This window comes from Peromyscus leucopus, chromosome 3, assembly GCF_004664715.2.
Source record: "Peromyscus leucopus breed LL Stock chromosome 3, UCI_PerLeu_2.1, whole genome shotgun sequence".
Classification (NCBI taxonomy): domain Eukaryota; kingdom Metazoa; phylum Chordata; class Mammalia; order Rodentia; family Cricetidae; genus Peromyscus; species Peromyscus leucopus.
Window position 1 is genome coordinate 72,173,218 of NC_051065.1, and position 19,482 is coordinate 72,192,699.

The following is a 19,482-nucleotide window of genomic DNA, read 5'->3' on the forward strand; positions in this document are numbered from 1 at the left end:
ATTCCCACTTGGAAACAGCATAGTGCATTCTACAGGTAAATGCAATCGGGTTCTCTGAATACTTTCCAAGCTCTCTTTTCCACCCTATCAAAAATTAGTCAAGTGGTAAGGCACCAAGGAAGCTAACCTCCCTTTCTTTCTTTCTTTCTTTCTTTCTTTCTTTCTTTCTTTCTTTCTTTCTTTCTTTCTTTCTTTCTTTCTTTCTTTCCTTCCTTCCTTCCTTCCTTCTCTCTCTCTCTCTCTCTCTCTCTCTCTCTCTCTCTCTCTCTCTCTTCCTCCCTCCCTCCCTCCCTCCCTCCCTCCCTCCTTCCTTCCTTCCTTCCTTCCTTCCTTCCTTCCTTCCTTTCTTTCTTTCTTCCTCTCTTAGGTCTCAAGATTTAGAAGGAACATGAGAGACTACAAGAACAGATCCATATCAGAACTCACAAAATTCTAGAAACTCTCTTCAGAAGCCCAAAGTAAAAACTCAAAAGTGGTAGGTCTCAACCAGGGGTTTTTACCCTTAGGGACAGGCAGTGTATAGAGAAACCTTTTGGATGTACCAGCTAAGGGAGAGAGGTGTAGACACGAGCACTCAGGGTACAGAAATCAGGATGGTACTCAGTGTCCCCAGCAAGAGCAAGTCTTCCATCCAAGACGCCTCTGGGAAAGTGGCGGCAAGCACTGCAGATCTTTGGTCCTCCTGGGCCTAGGTTGCACACCCTCTGTTTTAATCAGCTCAGCCCCTGTGCATGCTGAAACTGTGTCCCAAGGAGGCCTGCTCTGGAGGCATACTCATGCATGCCAGGCAGACAAGCCCATCCTTTAGGTGGGGAGACCTGTCCCTGCCACTCTCTGCCTACCAAGTCCCACAGCTCTGATCACCCAGAGATTGAGTTATGGTCTAGGACCCTACTTCTGCCTCTAAGCACTTGGGTCAGAGACCTACTTCCATCTACTGTGACCTCAGTCCACTCAGCCTTGCCTACAAAAGGTGTGGGGATGATAAAGACTCCTGTCTATTGCCTGTGCTTAGGGCATGATGTGAATAGTGTCTGGTAGATCTTTAAGAGTCTCAGACATTTCCCTGGCTCTCTCTCAATTCACAAGTCACTGTACGCTCACTCTCTCCTCTTTCTCTTGCTTGCTTTTGCTCTCCGACTAAATAAACCTAAGACTTTGAATGTTTAACAGCCAAACCACTCTAAAATCTAAAATCCATTGCTCTGCTCTTGTACCTGTTGATGGCCTTCTCTTCATCACAGAGAGTAACATCCGTCTTCCCTTTATAAGACTTTAGCAGGGGTAGCTGAGCTCAGCAGCTACCCACAGGTTCCTCGTTGCCTTGTCTGCCTTCTTCAAAGCCAGGAAGGACCAGTCACCAGTGGAGTGTGAGTGGAAAACACATCTGCCATCTGTGGGCAGAGCTCCAGGAAGCCAGATAGCAGTTCTTCAGTGACCTTTTTGCATCCCTCACTCAGAGCCACTGTTTGGAAATGGCATTACAGGGCAGAGGGAACAAGAATCAACACACTACTGTCTACTAACTACAAAAGCCACCCTGAAAGTCATTACACTGGACTGGATTTCATGAAATGAAGAACAATCATTTGTGTGTCTATTGTCACTTAAATACTTGGATTTATTTGTTACTGCAGCAAAGCCTGTCCTGCCCTGCCTAGAACAGTTGCAAGCACTGAAATTTTTAAGTCAACAAAGTAAGTGAATTTAAAGAAAATATTAATTAAATAATGGTTCAGGATGTATCAAAACCAATCGAAAGGATGTTCAATATCATGTGACATTCAACCTTCTTCCCTCTCTGGGAATCAGGACCAGGATGGAGTGAAACTCGTCCAGGGATTCCAAACAGCACAAGGTACAATTCGTGAGGCAAGCTGGAGCCTTTGCCTCCTTGGTGACCATATTAAACTGGCTCTAAAAGGTGGGGGGCAGCAGGAATTGGAATCTTTGGGGACTGAAGGAGAAGATTTAAAATCATCTCCTTTTCCATGGGTCACCGGTGTGGCACGTTCTCATTACATTCCTTGGATGGCACTCAGCTCTGCCACAGCTCAGTCACATCAGTGATGGACTGATAGGTCAAGTAATGGGATGCACGAGTCGGTAGCATATGCTTCCTGGTCAGTTTTTCCTTTTCCAGCCCTGAAGGTCTCCCTGAGGTTAAAATCCTTATTTAACTCACTTCATTAAACTAGACAGGGCTGAACACACAGAGAATTTGCAGATGAGAAACCCAAGTCCTGATTAGAGAGAGCCAGAGCTGAGGGGGAGTAGGGCCAGAACTGAAGTTCTGTCCATTCCAGTCAAGAGCATGCGGCCCAGGAGGCCTCCATCCTCTACCACGCCACTAGATGGGGTGCTAGAGAAATGCAAGGTGAAGCTTGTCATGGACAGTGGCCACAGTGTCTTGTAGTTAACCATTGGACCACATGAATTAATCTGCCGCCAAACCTAAATAGCTCAGGAGGAGAAGAGGCTGGTATGGTCTTGGCGGTCCAACAATGGCTGTCTCCTGATGGAAAGGTCAAGTATCTGGTAGCTGTTCCGTCCGAGAAACTGGATATTTCAGCGTTCCACCGCTGGTGCTGGAGTCCCAGAGCACTGCTGGTTTTCAATCTACACTGAAATCCCAAAAGGTAGGTTCTAACACCAGTGACGAATTACCTCGGGAACAAGATGAGTGGATTTGCCATTGAGAATGAGGGCCAGTGCACAAAAAGCAAAAGCTTCCTTCTTCTACGTCCTTTTCTATGGGCTTCCACCAGAAGGTGTGGCCCAGATTTAGGGTGGGTCTTCCCACCTCAAATGGTCCACTCAAGAAGATCCCTCACAGGTGTGCCCAACTGCTTGGGCTTTAGTTGATTCCAGATGTGGTCAAGTTGACAACGGAGATGAGCCATCACATGCATTTTGAAGTAAAATGATGTCTAGCACATGTCTTTAAAAGAGTGGGATGGGGAATAAAAAGTAAACATTTCAAATTATGTTAATCTGGTGGTGATGTGAGAGATCCCTGCTCTTCATGCTACTACACTATTCCTGTAGCCCTGCGCCAGTCTGGTGGTTCTGGTGGTGGTGTGTGAGGTCTCTGTTCTTCCTGCTACTGTAATATTCCTATACTATTACATGTATTTGAAAGTTTTTTGTAATGGAGAAAATGTAGGTCATCAACTCCTGTAATTTTCCCAGGATGCATTTCTTTTATTTGCGTAACTCATAATCCTCTCAGCATCTCAGCAAAACGTCTCTGCTCCATCAGCCACTTTAGGAAAACGAGCAAATCAGATGCCATTGTGTTTAATGTAAGACATTCAGAGAGAGACAAACTGAAGTGAGATTTGTGTTTGAAACAACAGGCTGGGCCTCGGGAAGCTGGGGTCTGGGGAAGTGAAACACTACACCGTGTGTTTCCTGGGATTTGGTGGGACTGTCTGCAAGGGATTTTCTGCTGCAGAGAGCAAGGGAACTCCCTGGAGGGAGGCAGGATTATCCTGACACTAATCTGGTCCCAGCCACTAATTGGTTACACGTCTTCTGGCATTCCTCAGATAACTAAAGCACTAGGGTAGGAAAGAGCCCAGGGCTCCATCTGGCCCCCAGGTTGTTCCTGTCTCTGAGACAGGACTCAGGGGGAGCCAGTAGGATTAAGCACAGTGCAGGCTTTAGCGGAAGGTGTGGCCGAGCTCTCAAGCTTTAGTGGAATCCACAAGGGTGAGGAGCTGGATGTGCCGGACCAGAGGAGAGGTGTGTAGAAGGAAGGGACGTGAGCAGTGGATTGTGGTGGGATGGGGCAGGTCTCCAGAGATGCCAGGCAGCTGGAGCACAGGGCCCACGCGGGGTGTGTGACAGGGGCTAGAACGGCTAGCTGACGGGAGAGCGTTTGGGACTTGAGTACTATACATTAATTCATTTGTACCTCTGTAGCAAAATACCTGAGACTCTGTGATTTAGAAAGAATAGAAATTCATTCCTAGCAATCTGGAGACTGGACATCTAAAACAAGACGCAGACACAGGCAGGTTAAGGGTCAGGTGAAGGCTGTGTCTGGGTCTCTGCTTCCATGGTGGCACCTCACAGGCTGTCCTTATGTGACAGGAAGGCTTTGGGCTCTACCTTTAACCTTTTCTGGAATGACATTAATCTCGTCTTGAGGGCTCTGCCTGAAGGCTTAATCTTTTCTAGAAGTCCCCACACTAACAATATCGAGCTGATTAAGGGTGAGTTTGGAGGGACGTGTTCAGGCAAGGCAACTGTAAAAACAGTTTGTCTTTGCAGTTCCAACGGCAATGAACATTCACCTGAGGATTAAATCATAAGCTTTCACTTTTTAATGAGATCCACATCCCAGCTCTAACACAGCAGGCAAGTAGGAAGAAATGGGGTGAACAATTGCAAAACTCCAGAAAAGACATGGTAAGGGCTTCAGTTAGAAGAGGGGGTTGGGATTTATGAACCAGGTCATAAGAGGGCTGAGCTTTGAGGGGAGCTGTGTCTGGTAAGGCTGGCCATAGGACAGCAGGGACAGGAGGTGAAGGGGTGATGCCCACTCTGGGGGAGAGGGTGGGAGGGTCATACTTGCTGTGATGTCCAGATGGAAGGCCCACAGTGTGAAGTTTGGGCTGCCCACCTCCTGGTACCACACATCTTAGCACAAGAGCAGCATCTCTCACCAGCACCCCACTCCCAGATGCCATGCATTAAGCATTGCTTCTCATGTCTGGTGCCGGCAGCAGGGTCTCACGCTAGCAGGAACCATGGACAGTACCACCACCAGCTGTCAATCATTTTTGAAAGGAGTGAACGTTTAAGAGGGGGAGGTATACCATAGTGGGCACTTGGGTTTCTGAGCACAGCTTGCCTGCACAGACATTTTTACCTGTCCTGCTCCCTTGGGCTAGTTTGGTTTGGGGTGTAAATGATAGCTACGGCCCCAAGCCCATCTTGCTATTGTTGCCCCAAATACTGCATTCTGATTTAATGAGTTGGCAGGATTTGCAGATACAGAGGATACATCTTGGATCTAACAGTAAAAACTGAAAAATGGGCACTGTCCCCTGGTACACATAAGTGATGACTGATGAATTACTAAGTAGACTGCTGCATGCAAAGCCAGGTGTCGGGGCGGGTCAAATGTCTAAGAGGTTTTGATGTGGCATCTGCCACTAACTTTGTGCATCAGAAAGCACTCAGCCACTGGGGAGGTGGCAGAAATCCTACCGCTGGCTGTACCTAGCACTGCAGAGATCCACACAGTGACTCCCAGGCATCTGCAGAGGTCGGTGGGAGGGGTGAGTGGAGACGCCCTCCCCAGCATCTCTTCCCACTCCTCCCCACAGCACCACAGCCCAACTCCACACTCTGCGGCTCTCAGCCGGGAGTCAGCAGCCCTGACTACACTACACTACACGTGAGACTCAGAACGAAATGAAAACATGGGGATCTCTGTTTCAAAGTGGGGGAAAGTTTACACTCGAAACCTTTCACCTTCTCCAGTCTGTCTCAACTTAGGTGCTTTTCATTTGCTCCTTAATGTCATGGCAAGTAAAGAAAAATTAAGATGTAAAATCATTTGTGTGATTTTTTAATGTTATTTTTATTAGACAATCATAATTTAAAGGCAAATATGAGGATGTCTTCATTCATGTGCAGAATCACTCATGCAGATTTGATGTTCTGCCTCCCTGGTGCATATGGATCTTATTCTTACCAGAACAGTAAGAATGGTTACGGTGTCACAAAGTAAGACAGCATTAGGTCCTTCTCATTGCTGTATAGTATTCCATTGCATGAGTGCATATGTATATTAATATATACCAAAGTATATTTACATATTCTCTTTTGTTCCCATTGAGAAGTACTGTTGCGAACAGTTTTGAACATACCGTTTACTGCATGTGTATACAAGGGAGCCATTGCTATGCTCTTCAGCATACTTACAGCCTCAGTACAGAGCATGCATGTTACCAAAAGACTCTACTGCACGCCCAGAGGCACTTTGGATTACATTCTGCAACAGTGCAAGGGCCTAGAGGAACATACTGATGCAATCCAAAAAGGTCTGGGGTTTAGTTCATAGTAAGTTGTCACCTACTTTCTTAATTTTGACAAATGTATGTAGTTTATGAGATGCCAACATTAGAGGCAATCAGGTGAGCCGATTCTCTAGATGAGAATTCTCTGTATGAATTCTGAAACTTACGTGACAGTCTAAAGTGATTCTGAGATTAAAAGCTTAATTAAAAAGAGATTTTCTTAGCATGGACTTCACTAAGAATTACTAGCTTTAAATATAAAACATCATTTAAGAGTTAAAGCGGCTCTCAGCTGTCTGGGTTGAACGTCTGTTTCTGCGTTTAGGAGATTATTAGAGATCTGGTCATCTCAGGTCTACAGAGTTCTGTGACTAACCAACTGTCTAACCTTTGAGGTATAACAAATAAGTAATAAAACAATGGAACTGTAGAGCCAGCTAGGTTCTTAAAGAAAATACTCACCGCCGGGTGGTGGTGGCACACATCTTTAATCCCAGCACTTGGGAGGCAGAGCCAGGCGGATCTCTGTGAGTTCTAGGCCAGCCTGGTCTACAGAGCGAGATCCAGAACAGGCACCAAAAATACACAAAGAAACCTTGTCTCAAAACAAAACAAAACAAAACAAAACAAAACAAAACACAAAAAGAAAGAGAAAAGAAAAATACTCACTAAGGACCTAGTACAGGCTCTTATGGCTTTGTGATCTTGCTGGCCCAAATACCTGACATTCTGAATCTTTCCTCTAAATGTTCAAAATGGTGACTACAGTTCTTAACACAGGTTACACCAAGTCCTGCCCTCTCTTTCTGGAAGATAAGAGACCAAACATATAGGAAATGAGGTCTCAAGTCCTCCTTTCTGAAGCGACTACACTAGCTTGCTCATTTGAAGACAGCTGGAGACATCCTTGCCCTATCTGTGCCAATGACTAGGAAGTTAGGCCTGCAATTTCCACAGACTGCTGCCCTAAGGGACAGTCACTGACTGCCTGTAGAGAGGCCCTGAGTTCTGTTGTGATGTGTGTGCATACCCTTTCTGGGTGACCCCCTTTCTAGCCAGTCACCCAGTGCAGGCTCTGGAACCACTGGGATGCTGTGTGAAATCCCTTTTCTGCCAAGGGCAAGAAGCAGTGTGGGCAAAACATGGATGCTTTCCAGCATCGTGTTTCAGGGAAAACAGAGGGACAGAGGAATCCTCAGGCTGCTTTTGTCTCTGGGTCCCGAGAGTTCCGTCTCATTGTGAGGAGAACATCCACCCAGAATCTTGGCAAGTGCTGAAGCAGAGAGGCACTGAGCGCCAACTCCCTGCCTCTGATGAAATAATGTGAATAGCTTAGGATGTTTCCAGGCCCCTGGGAATAAGGTCATGCAAAGGGCACTGGCTCAGGGGTGAATCAGACGGAAGGAAGAAGGAAGGAAGGGAGGGAGGGAAGGAGGGAGGGAGGGAGGGAGGGAGGAAGGAAGGAAGGAAGGAAGGAAGGAAGGAAGGAAGGAAGGAAGGAAGGAAGGAAGGAAGAGCAGGCTGAGATCACCGAGCTGCAACAGGACGGTTAGCAGAGCTCACAGAAGGGCCAACTGCAGGAGCTGCACCAAGGCCAAAGGGAAGAAAACAGTGGCTCATCCTTTGGAAGAAGTTAGCCATTCTACAGTGAGTCTATCCTCACTGCCAGGCCAGCTCTAACCCTCGGCCCAACGCTTCCGCCACTCACAACTGTAACCAACGCTACCCAGGCTCAGGGGACTGATGTTGGAAGGCAAATGATATGAAAGAGAACACATCACACAAGAGCCTGTTGAGCAAAAATGGGGAGTTTATAAGGGAGATCCAGGGAATCTCCAGATGAAGCACAGTGGTCTAGATCAAAGCAGGAAGCAGAGTCACCCGGAACCAGAGCAGCCTCTGGCTTGCCTCAGTTTCTGGCTCTGGTTAACCCCCGCCCCCCTCCAGTCCTCCATTGTGAGCTAACTCCCTGTGCTCACTGTACTGAGCTCCTGCACAGTAGATGAACACTGCTGCTGATCGACTCCTGAGAGGTTCTGCTATGCCCAGCTCAGAAAGGGAGCTGGCATGCTGGTGGAGTCACAGAGCTAGAATGATGAATCTGTCCTTCCCAAAGTGATGAGAACAGAGCGGACTGGGGCCCAGAGAGGCCCCCAAAGACATACCACATGTGGAAAATGCCCCTCCTAGCAAATTCAGAAAATAGTTCCTTAGTCATCTTCTTTTGGAGCTCCTCTGTTCACCAGTTTAAATTCATCTGCTTGGATACTGGAATCCTGATGAACAGGAAAAGACAGAGAAGGGGGCTAATAATGACCACCCACTAACTTTCAAGCTGTCTGAGGATGGGTCAGAGCCTGTGGCTAGATCTGGGCTCCCTTGGCGTCTTTTCCTGCCGTTCATGCTGGAATTCACACTGGCGAAGAAATGTTAGCAAAGTCTGGAAGCATGTGGGCACAAAGGGCGGCTCTTCAGCCAGACTGGCATTCCATCATACCACTCATTGGTGGAAGTCACAACTGGCAGAGGCCATAACTGTTGCTTTAAGAAAGCAGGCCAGGCTGGCTACATTAGAAATGAGAAGGAATCGGATGGAGGGAAAGCTGGTTTCAATTAATGAGACAATGTGAGCCCTGGCTTTCCTGATGGATGTCACGGTAAAGTGCTAGCCAGTCCTTCTGAGGTTGTACCCCCTGTGGTGGTTTAAAAGAAAATGGCCCCCAAAGGGAGTGGGGGCACTATTAGGAGGTGTGGCCTTGTTGGAGGAAGTGTGTCACGGTGGGGGTCGGCTTTGAGGTCTCTTATGCTCAAGCTATACTCAGTGTGGCACACAGTTGTTTCCTGTTGCCTGTGGATCAAGATGTAGAAAGAAGCCTCAGCTCCTTCTCCAGCACCATGTCTGCCTCCATGCTACGGTGCCCCACCATGATGATAATGGACTAAACCTTTGGAGTATAAGCCACCCCAGTTTAGTGTTTTCCTTTATAAGAGTTGCCGTGGTCACAGTGTCTCTTCACATCAATAGAAACCCTAACTATGACACCCTATTCAAACCTCAGCCCAGGATGGTGACTTGAAACCCAAGGCCACAGGCAGTGAGCATCTGTGAGGCCCAGTGGATCAGTGCCATGGCCTTGGAAAGCTCTCCCAGGCCTGCTTCCTCCCTAAGTACCATTGCCCAGAGGCCAGGTGTATGGTGGGGGCTACAACAATACCGTGTAATTAAGATAAAATGTTCTTGGCTACATCTCAGGCATATTCTTTTATGACCAGAACAAAGGGTTAGTTGATGAAGTAATTTTTGGTGGGGAAAACTGTAGCATCTATAATTAAATGAATGCTTAGGGTTGGTTGGTTGGTTTTTCAATATCCCATTATGCTTGCTATACAGAGTCTCCAAAGCTCATGTTTCCTAATTTATTATCACTCATGACAGTCCTCTGGGATCCAGTAACTGAATTTCACTGTTACCATTACCCATACCCACCAACAAGCACGTCTTCCTGAGCAGACTCAGTCAAGTGTCCACTGTGCTCAAAGGATTTGTGTCCAGGGTGGAGGTTAGTCTCAGGCCAGGAGGGTCGTGCTCATCTCATGCCACTGAGACTGGCTGCCACTTGTGAGCTGAGAGCACATGAGGCTGTGTGCAGTCGGGTCCTCTCGAACATCATCCTCAGCTGGCAGAGCCTGGGAATCCTGGCTGAAAGGAAAACTGAGAAGTTCCAAATGGGCTTCCATCAGATGACCAGATGGAGTCACTGCCAAATAGACACTCCTCGGGGGGACAAAGGTCTACATACTCGGTGGAAGACCAGGAAATTCTGTAACAAGATATTGAAATTCCATCTAGTAAATAAACTGAATAAGTAAATAAGTAATAAAAAATGTAGACTGAAGGCCTATATTTTCCTTATACTGGATGGAAACAGCTACATGAAAGTCAGAATTTCAAATGCATCTTAGTGTGACAAGGGAGGGTGCAATATCCTCTGAATCCAGCATCATTTTAAATCAGTCTCAAGGGAATTCTTATCTTAACATGAACATTTTTTTAAAGTGCTCTATTTCTCAAAGATTGACACCCAAATATGGACTGTGCAGGATTTAGCTGCTGCTTGCCTCCTAGGAGCCCTTGGGGAGTCATCAAATGCTGAGCCTTGAGATCCTGCAAACCCTTCTTCAGGGTCTAGCTTGCTGGGTCTGCCTGGTCCTGCCCTCCATGCACCCTCCCAAACCACCTACACTTACCCTCAGACTCATGAGGCCTCAACCCTCCGCAAAGAACTGCAGGCAGCTAAGGAAATCTGAGAGCAGAAGAAATCGTCTTCCACAGGGAAGGGTGGGTGCAGCAACTTGTTGTCCAGTACCAAACGGTCAGCCCTGAAAACATATACACACTGGCAACGTTATAGAAACTGAGAAGGGTGTGTTAATATAGTTAGGAATAAACACGTGTGTGTGTGCACGCGCACACACACACACACACACACACACACACACACACACACTCTACCAGCTTTGTTCCCCTAGATTAATGCAGAGATCAAGGACATGGTACCTAGGAGAGGTTAGAGGGAGGGAAAGGAAGGGAGATATTGTGTGATTATATTATAATCTCAAAAACGAAAATAGATAGACAAAAATGTGAGCCTCCACCACTTTATCTGGAAAATGGGTTCTCAGGTTTCGTGTCCCTTACCCAAAATGCTGAGGACCAGAAGTGTTCAGAATTTCACTTTTCCTTCCAGATTTTGAAATTTTCACATTAATAATGGGATACCTTGAGGATATATCAGTAGCCTAAATATAAAACTTCCCTAACATTTTGCAGACTTCTTATACACAGAGCCTGGCTTTCAGCGTCCCCGGATTTTTACCTCCAACTACGCACGAGATTCGATGAGGCATCTTCCGCTGGTGAGTCAGCCACTCAGCGCTCCAAAGTTTTGGATTCTGGATCTTCCCCCGAGAGATCCCCAGCCTCTGGCTATTCAGCTGGCTTCAGAGAGAACTGAGATACAAAGGCAAGGGTCTGACAGGGCACCAGCATCCAGACTGGGCAGAATTCCTCTCTGCTGTGGCATCTGATGAGGAAATGAAACACGTGAGAGAACAACACACACATGTGGAGGTCAGGGGTCAACCGTGTGTCTCTGTTGCTCTCCGTTTTATTGTCTGAGAGTCTCCCAATGAGCCCGAAGCTTGTCATTTCAGGTAGACTAGCAGAACAGCAAGCTCCCAGGGTCCTCTTGTCTCTGGCCCTTAATTGTGGGGTTAAAGGCACGTGTGGCCACATCCAGCTTTTTGGTGGGTACTGGGAATTTGAACTGGGGTCCTATAGCTTATTTATCAAGTGCTCTTATCCACTGAGTGATTTTCCCCATCACTGCCCCCCAAAAGAATTTTTTATGGTTTTTCAAGACAGGGTTTCTCTGTGTAGCTTTGAGCCTTTCCTGGAACTCACTCTGTAGTTCAGGCTGGCCTCGAACTCACAGAGATCCACCTGGCTCTGCCTCCTGAGTACTGGGCTTAAAGGCCTGTGCCACCACCACTCGGCAAAAGAATTTTTAAAGCATTGCAATATCAGTAAACAGACAGAAGGGACTCTGCAGTGAGCTGATCTGCCCAGTTCCATCCCCAACATATTGGAGAACATGGAGAGAAGCAGGCCCCTCAGATGAACACCCCATATTTCTGAAGGCATTAGGCCAAGGACTTGAGAAATGTCTGAGAAGTTGAAATCTGCCATGCCATTGGAGACTAAATTCTCTTTGAACCTTAGATCATATTTCAAATCAGAGGCTGTCAGCATCCTCAAAACAATGACCATTCTAATGAATGAGCTGGAATTCTCCAGCTTCGCCCTTACACTTCACTTTGCCACGTCCAGATTCTTTGTCTGAAAACACTGACCATCCTGCCAGTCCGCCATCACGTCCCCATCTTACCTGCTAGTCAACAGTCAACCACCCAAGGACAGAAGAGCAAGGAGTATGAGTTATATCATGTCCCCTCCAGATCTGTGTGTGAATTCTACTCCCTGCACACAGCATGGCCTTATGAGGAAGAAGAGCTACTGTAGATACAATTAGTCAACATGAGGGCCTATGGAGTAGGTGGGTCCCCTATTCCGTCATGGCTGTTGTAACTAGAAATTTGAACACAGAGATGTAGATAGGGAGGATATGCCATTCAGAGATCAGGGCAGATTGTGAGTCCACAGGCTGAGGAACACAAGACTGTAAACAGGCCAGTGGAAACCAGACCAGAGGATGCCACAAGAAGATTCCAGGTCTCAGCATAAACCCATGCTGGGGTCCCTTTTTGGATCTTCATCCTCCGGACTGACATAACATGGCTCTGTGTTTTAAGACTCCAAGTTTGTAGTTCTTTGTTCTGGGTGCCCTAACAACATGTTATAGGTGGCAACAACTTCATGGAAATATTGTCTTGGTGGTTTCTTTACCCCGGAACTAGCGCAACCAGAGACTAAACACTATCTACACACTGGCTCCCACACAGCTGTGTCCCCACTATCCCAGGGCATCTTGGAGCTGTTCCATAAACCCCAGGCCAGCCGGGCAGTGGTGGTGCACGCCTTTAATCCCAGCACTCAGGGAGGCAGAGGTAGATGGATCTCTGTGAGTTTGAGGCCAGCCTGGTCTACAGAGTCAGTTCCAGGACAGCCAGGACTGCACAGAGAAACCCTGTCTCGAAGAAAACAAAAATAAATAATAAAATAAAATAAAATATAAAAACCCAGGCCAGAAAGTGGTGAGTGCTATAGTAGGATCTGGGTGGGGAAGAAAACACACATCTGTCCAAGGCTGTATCATTCACCTCAGCCCCAATCAGACTGCAATCACAGCCAGAGAGATGCTAGCTCAGATTGTCCACGGTCTGCAGCCTTGCTCAGCTCCCTTATAAGGAAAAACTATGCCCTTGAAGTCTTGCAGACCGGAATAGCTGCTGCAAATCTGAGCTTTCTGATAAGGATGAGAGCCCAATGCCATTTTCCCTCTTCAGTAAAAATAGAACAAAGTCCAAAGAGGAAAGAATATATGAGAAACCAGTCTCTCTCCCCCTTCCTTCCTCCCTCCCTCCCCATTTTTCTGTCTCTTTCTCTGCCTCTGTCCCTCAGTGGAGGGGTCCACTGACACAGACAGTTCTCTCCCACTGGAGTGAGTCTCGGCTCCTTGCTGCACATTCACAAGAATGGAGACATTGGGTTCTGTGCCCCGGCACAGTGATGATACACAGGCCCAAGTCAGCGGCCCCAGCAGCTACGGAGGCTGCTCTCTCTGGCAAGCGCAGATAACCGCTCACCTGGCAGGGCTCCTTGCCCGTACTTCAGTTCATGCCCACAAGTGTCCCTTATCTCACAGAAACACCTGTCTTTCTGTGACAGAAAGAAATTAATAAATTATCAATAGTCCTTGAATATTTTAAAGCCTGTGTCCTGATTTTGCGGGAGAAGTGAGTGGAGTGTGAAAGACAAAGTGGAGTGGTCGTGTGTGTGTGTGTGTGTGTGTGTGTGTGTGTGTGTGTGAGAGAGAGAGAGAGAGAGAGAGAGAGAGAGAGAGAGAGAGAGAGAGAGACAGAGACAGAGACAGAGACAGAGAGAGAATACCGTCTTCCATGTTCTAGAAAAGAGAAACCCTGACTTCAGTAGAACAAAAGTTTTTCAGTAAAACTTCATTCCTAACAGAGCAAACTCCAAAGGGAGCATTTAAAAGTGCACTACCGTTTCCTGCGACTCTACCCTGTGATGCACACAGGGTGAAGAGGAGAGCTAACTGACGTGTGGCAATCTTAGACTCACTCCGAACACTCCGAAGTCTACAGGAAGACACAAACAGAAGACATCTGCACTAAATCTCCCAATTATCTTGTTGCTGTTGTTGTTTTAGCAACATCTGGTGTATCCAGGCTGGCCTTCAACTCTGGAGCTATAGCCAAAGCTGACCTTATGTCCGAGTCTCCTGCCTCCACCTCCTGAGTGCTAGGAGTACAAGAGTGCGCCATGGTGCCTGGTTTATGTAGTGGTGGGGATCAAACCAGGGCTTTGGAGCTGCTAGGCAAGCATGCTTCCAACTAAGCTTCTCCCCTGGGCCCCCAGTTCTCCCCCTTTGAGGAACGTATTTCCACATTACAGATAGAAACACTAGAATCACATTACACCCCCAGTTAAATACACTATGTCACAGCATCTGTCCGTTTTCAATGGTGGCTGGATAAATGTATACTTGAGCAGAACTGCAGCCATTAAATGACCTTCCCCAACACAAGGATGCATGTAACTCTCACCAAAGGACCTGGCATCAGAGTTACAGCAGGGAAAGATTGAGCAGCTGCCTTGCAGCTCTGGGTAATAAGCCAGGGAGGGGACAAGGAACTCTCTGCTAGCGCTGTCTGTAGAGACAGGAAAAAAAAAAAAAAGGCAAGACAGACATCTTATCCTTAGGGAGCTCAGATGGGAAAGAACTGACCTTGCACTGTACAATCATGACCCAGCCATGTCAAGACAGACTGAAGCATTTGTGGCCGGGAGGCAGCTACATGTCCCTGGAATATGAAGGATGAATTATATAACACCAGACTTTGTCTTTACATATTCCATAAATTAAGAAAACTAGGCAGAAAGCGAAGGTCAAAATCTTAGAGAACTACAGCATGAGTTTCACAGTGAATTGGGAGACGCATGGCCACATGGTGCATCTTAAGACAAGCCATTGAGGTTTTATCTGTCATGATGAGCAAGACTGAAGTGGCAGAGTACCAGGATTGGCAGGAAGAACTGGGAGCTGAACAGCCTGGCTTTGAATCATCTCCAGCACCTCCCGACTGGGGATGTCAGCACAGATCCATATCTGTTCCACGACCAGGCTTTGGCTCTAATGTGGGAAGCACTTTAGCAGTGGGTCTTATGAAGACTGAGTGACTGGATGCAACATGCGCTGTAATAATAAAAGCATGAAATATCCCAGACTCCGGAGCAGTATGTAAGTGAAAGGGTTCATGGACAATACCGAGGTAACGATCTCAAATACAGTCTCTCCTCGATGTGCCCTGACTTCATTTTCTAATACTTTGCTGTAGACAGCATCACAATTAGTCATTTCATTCTTCTTGTGTCAGTGAATCTGTTTTTCTTTGTCTGCAGCGCCGAGCTATGGTGATAACTCAAGAGTATCAGGCTTCTCGCTCATCTTACTCTTCTCCCATCAGTACTGGTTTTCGGTTGCACGTTTGCCTAAGTGAACCATGTACAGTGGGAAGTCCTGGCCTGTTGTGAGACACTGTCCTTTCCTAGTCAATGCAATATTTAGAGAGACATCTAGGTGAAAGTTCATGAGGCCGTAATGAAAGATGTTCCCATGCTGATGTCAGCCACACGCACAGGACTTTAGAAAACACAGAATTCTCCACATTCCCCTACTAAACCATTTCCATAACACCAAAACAAACTTCACATACAGAGCTATTTGTCTGCAAAATGGATCTCACATGAATTCATTTGAAAAATATAAAATCACCAGGTTTTATACACTATTACAAAATTTAACCTAATTCCTTCTTCATGCATACAAACTCTTCAAAAAACACAATCCATTCAAACAGGAGCATTTCTTCTTGGGGCTGGAGAGATGGTTCAATGGTTAAGAGCACTGGCTGCTCTTCCAGAGATCCTGAGTTCAATTCCCAGCGACCACGTGGTGACTCACAACCATCCACAATAGGATCCAATGCCTTCTTCTGAAATGCAGGCATATATACAGACAGAACACTCATATACATAAAACACAAAAGTAAATACATAAATAAATACATCTTTAAAACAGAAAATTTCTTCTTTATTATAGATGATATAAACTACTGAAAAAAAAATACCTAAAGTCTTGAGCATGCTACTTGACAAATAGGCCTACAGAATGCTAGAGGAATCTGAAGTCTGTAGTGTATGCTAGCAACAGCCAAACCTGAATCTGCTAAAGAAAATTCTTACTTGATTCAATTCCTCAGTCATGGCCTAAGATAAGAAATGACACATTCATCTCTGAGGATAAAACCATTTTCATGTTTTGAATCAATGTCTAGTATTCAGCTATTAATATAACTTCCAGGACAAGCTAGGGAGAGAAGCAGCTTACCATTGCCATAAATCAGTCGATAAAACTGGACCTCAGTGATAATCCATCGCTGAAGCCATGAGAAAGATACTCAATGTGGTGGACATTAATATGACAGAGTACCTAATGAGAAGTTATGGCATACACCAACAGGCGAAGGATTTCAGTCGATGGATAGAGACTTTTAAAAACAACAGATATTTGAGATGAAAAATTCCTTGAAGACATTTTTAGCAGGTGGGGTTAAAATTAGAAATCTTAAAAAGAGGCCAAATGAAATGCATTTTTTAAAGTATGAAAGGAAAAAGAAACCATTCCAGCCATGAGTTATACAGTGGTATTATATGGTTGACACTTGTGTAATCAGATTCCCAGATTACAAAAAGAAAGACAGCAGAAAGAAATATTGAAAGGTGCCTGTAAAACACCAAGAATTCACTAAAGCTATTGAAAGAGAATCATCCTCAGGCCCAAGGATTCCAGAGAGACCTAAGCAGTTATGGTTACAGAATTTTTTTTTTTAATTTTTAGAGACAGGGTCCAGGGTGGCTACTCACTAGGTAGATCAGACTGGCCTTGAAGTGGTGATAATCCTCCTGCCTCAGCCTGCTCAGTATTAGGATTACAAAACTGTGCCTAAATGCTGGGATTCAATCACTTCTTCAACTGACTATAAGATAGAGATTAAAGGGATTTTTCTTAAAGGGGCAGATAGTAAGTATTTTATGCCTCATAAATTATGTGTTCTCCACTTTGCTATTTCAGCATGAGAGCATCGCTGAAGCCTTGAGAAAGATACTTAATGTGGTAGACATTAATATGACAGCCATAGAAAAAACATAAACAAATCAGGGCAACCATGAGCCAAGACAAGCTTTCACAAGGGCCTTGCATAGTTCCACACAGTGATAACACAGGCACTGGGGAAGTGGAACAAAACTTAGAGGCTAGCCTGGGCTATAGATTGAGATCATCTCAAAACAATAAAACAAAATGGTTTTGTTGATGAAAGGAAGTAGCTTGTCTACAGAGCCAATCCCTACTCTAAAATAAAATTCTTCTCTTGAAAAAAAATTCATATACTGTACATGAAAGATACATCATCATGCATGAGAAGGCTCCCCGTGGTTAAGGGTTAAGTATAAAATATATGTTGTAACCTCTAGAGCAGAAAGCTCCTAGAACTAAGTTTAGCAAGTCCATTATATATATATATATATAATGTTGGTCAATGTGTAGAAGTCACCTTATTGTGAGATAGACAATGACCCAATTGGACATCTTATGCCACCAAGTAAAACTTCCAGTGCCCAAAATGGGTTACATCTTGTTGAGTCCTTGGCCAAAGGACATTATATATATATATATATATATATATATATATATATATATATATATATGAAACACAACTGGAAACACAACTTACTTATGTCATTGAATACAGAGAAATTGAGCTGGTGCCCGACTGGAAGCTTTACCTCTACTGACTAGTATTAATGACATTAAAAGGCACATTGCAGGATACTGGAGGAGAAAGGTAATCATCAGGATCACCTAGCTACAATCCTTTGACCTACAACAGCAACCTGCCTGAAAGATATACTGGTATAATAGTGGCACAAATGTTATGGAAGTAACCAATCATGGTTTGATTGAATTTAAGGTCCACTCTGTGAGATAAAAGTCATACCTGACACTACTAAAATGGCCTATTATTCTTCTGAAGGAGCATAGCAATAAAATGACTCCAAATGACAAATTGCTGTAACTATAGATTAGAGCATCATGCAACCCTCATCAGAGAAACTTCTTCTTGCAATAGATGGTAATTAACAAAGAGACCAACAACTGGACAATGTACAGAGAGAGGGACTTTGGAACATTCAACCCTAAATGGGATGTCTTTATTAAAGCCCTACCCTCAAGGCTCAGGGATCTATTCAGAAGAGAAAGCAGAAAGCTTGTAAGAACCAGAAGTGATAGATGAGTCCAAGGAAAAACCATCATCCAACACAAAGGATTAATGCACATACGAACTCACAGAGACCGTAAAGAGAAGAGAAGTGGACATAAAGTTCCACCCATAACCAAAAAACTATTTGCAACTGATACCTTCTAGGAAATGGGAAATTAATTTTCCTCAGTGGAGTATCATTGGGATATCAACCATACTCCCAGGCAGGCCCCTTGCCCAGGAGTAGTAGATCAACACAAAATAGACTCCACTAGTGTGTGTGTGTGTGTGTGTGTGTGTGTGTGTGTGTGTGTGTGTGTGTATCTTTTGTATTGTTTTGGTAGTTTTTTTCTTACTGATTTTTTTCTAGTTTGTTTTGACTTCTGTTTTATAGTTTTTTCCTTTTTTTTTTTTTTTTTTTTTAAGAAAGAGAAAGAACAAAGTTGGTGGGTTGGGAGGTAGGGAGGACCTGGGAGAGCTGGGGAGGGGTAAAGAACATGATTAAGCAACATTATATGAAAAACTTTTAATGAAAAAAAGAAAAAAAAATGGAACTAAAACCAATTTATGATAGCCTCAAAAAGCTGTGAAATACAGATTTGTTAACAACACAAATTTAAGTTTGTTTGTTTGTTTGCTTGTTTTGTCTAAAAACCAAACAATATCTATCAGGAGGTAAATTCATTGAGAGATGTGCAACATTCACAGATCCAGGGTTATCAGTAAGAGGTCAGTTCTGGTAGGGGTGATGGTGCCTGTCTGTAATCCCAGCACTCAGGAGCTGGGGGCAGAAAAATCACGAGTTCTAGAACAATCCATGTCATATGATGAGACTTGTCTTACATACACAAAACATTCAGCTCTCCTCCAAATCAATCAACTGTACCTACTGCAAACCTAATGTTTTATTCTCCCAAACACCAAATTCATACACTGAAATGGTAACCCCCAGGAAATGGCATTAGGAAGTAAGGCCTTTGGGACACACTTAGGCCTTAAGGCAGAGCCCTTGTGAATGGCATTTGGACTCTTATAAAAGAAGCCGTAGACTGGGCTACTTTGCCCCCGTACCTGGTGAGGACACAGATGGGGACAACTAGGCCACGCCCAAATGTTAGATCTGCCAGAACCTTGATTTGGAACTCCCAAATCAGCACTGGAAGCTGTCTATAAGCTATTTAGCTGTGGCATTTTTTATTAAAGAAGCTGAATTATCAAAAATACAATAAAAATAAAAATATATCTTAGAAACATTTTTTAGTGCATGCATGCATGCACAATGTGTGTGTGTGTGTGTGTGTGTGTGTGTGTGTGTGTGTGTGTGTGTGTGTATGAACAAATGCTCATGTGCCACAGTGTGCTT